The sequence below is a fragment of the Monopterus albus genome, unplaced genomic scaffold (genome assembly GCF_001952655.1).
Source record: "Monopterus albus unplaced genomic scaffold, M_albus_1.0 scaffold592.1, whole genome shotgun sequence".
NCBI classification, from domain to species: Eukaryota; Metazoa; Chordata; class Actinopteri; order Synbranchiformes; family Synbranchidae; genus Monopterus; species Monopterus albus.
This window is the reverse complement of record NW_018128472.1, coordinates 18,031-19,922: the sequence shown is the minus strand read 5'-3', so window position 1 is coordinate 19,922 and position 1,892 is coordinate 18,031. Positions and strand designations below refer to the sequence as shown.

General features: G+C 44.7%; 1 protein-coding gene across 1 annotated transcript in view; it reads left to right on the top strand.

Moving 5' to 3' along the window:
- LOC109953255 (uncharacterized) overlaps positions 1 to 351 on the top strand; it is a 7,773-nt gene extending 7,422 nt beyond the window's left edge. The window contains exon 4 of the mRNA XM_020588680.1: positions 309 to 351. The gene's annotated coding sequence lies outside the window, so the exon portion shown is untranslated. The remainder of the gene's footprint in view (positions 1 to 308) is intronic.
- Positions 352 to 1,892: the final 1,541 nt, after the last annotated feature.

Sequence of the window (1,892 nt, the reverse complement as noted above, 5' to 3'; positions counted from 1 at the left end):
CGGAGGAGGGAGGAGACGAGGATGAAGGAGCCGAGGACAGAAACATCAGAGGACATGTTGGACTGATAGTTGGTCTCTCAGTTCTTGTTGTTGTTGTTGTTTCTGTCCTCCTGAAATATAAAAGACCCATGAAGAAGAATCCCCACCCTCCTCCTCCTCCTGATGAAGAAGCAGGTGACCAACAGCTGTTATGAAACATAAATCCTAACTGGGAAGTGGACTGGGTGAGTGTATCACTGTCATCCAAAGCAAATCTTTCTGTGCATTTGTCTCTTTTTTCATTCCCAGTAACAGAACTGTGTTACCAGTTCAGCTCCTGGTTGCACAGTTTGGTTATTGGGAATGAAAAAAGAGACAAATGTACAGAAAGATGTTCTTGTTACTTTTCTGAAACTCTTCTACCACATTGTGTTTGTATATATGTACTTTAGTTATAAATTCTGTTTTTCTCCCAGACCTTTAATATATATTACAGACAGACTGTTTATTTCCTGTTGTCTGACAAATCACACTGAAGTCCTTGTGTGTTTAACATACTTGGCCAATAAACTGATTCTATTTTCATTTGTATATTGTGTACTGACCTGTAGAAGTTTCTGGATCCTCCATCAGTTTCTTTTCTATAGATGTAAGACTAGAAGGTGTTTACTCTGCACAAACTCCCTGAACAGTTGATCCTGTTGACACACGTCTGATCTCACCTGGAACCTGTTGAACCAGCTCCAAGAATCCACAGCACAGACACACCTGGTCTGTTACTGGGCAGCGCCAGGTGAGACACACACACACACATGGTGCAACACAAAGAAGCCTTAAAACAGAGCCTGTAATTGTCTCCTTAGATTTCTAATCTCTAGGGTGTTTATTGGGAACAGGGAGCTCCCAGTTCAGTTTTATTTGTGTAGCACCAGTTCACAACAACAACCATCTCAGGCCACTTTACATCATAAGGTCTAGACCTCACAGTGTTTTAGGGGAAACCCAACAAACCCCCCTGAGCCAGGAGGAAAACCTCCGACAGACTCCAGCTCTTGGTGGGCGGCCTTCTGCCTCAACTGGTCAGGGTGAGTTTGATAGAGGAGAGAGAGAAAAGAGGCAGCTCAGTCTGATGTCTCTGTTTACAGTCAGGATGAAAGAGGCTCATGTAGAACAGATGTAACCAAGACCACAGTCTGTTAAACCTGATGAAAACCTGGACACTGAGCATCTCTGAGTGTAACAGTGGAGCTGAACACTGACTCTGGGCCCTTCGCTCTCACAAAATAGAGGCACATTGACAGGGTGTAGTCACTGTGGTTAGGAGCAGAGCTCTGCTGCACCTCCCCCACGTTTCACTCTGAATGAGGAAGTTGTCTCAGCCAACAGCAGAGCTCCTCCTCTCTAGATGACACCGACTGTTGTCTGGTAAAACCCTGACAACAAGCTGCTGCTCTGGATTCAGTTGTGTGTCTGAAGTCAGTGTTTTCTGTCAGACAGTGAACTGTCCATCTGCTGTGTGGACACAGTTCACAGACACAGTGTGAGTCGCCCTCGTCTCTGTAGGTTTAGATAGTACAGTGGTGAGTCACATGAAATCCCCCCCCAGTTTCACATTCCCCCATCACCATGAGTCTTTTCAAAGTAAAATGTTCCACTGTGATGAATTCTAAAATATAAAGAGATGGTTTTATCTTCACGATTCATGAAAATAAAGTTGGAGACAAACAACAACAAGCTCTGACAGAGTATCACACTTGTGAATTATTGATGACCAGATTAACTTTCATAACATCAGCTGGTAAAACATCAGTGTGAATTCCTCCGACTGCCCCGTTGGTCCTGAGTATGCTGTTCACTGTACGCTCTGTGTTGGTGCCTTGTAGTTTCCTGCAGCCGCCTCAGGCTGCCGGCCG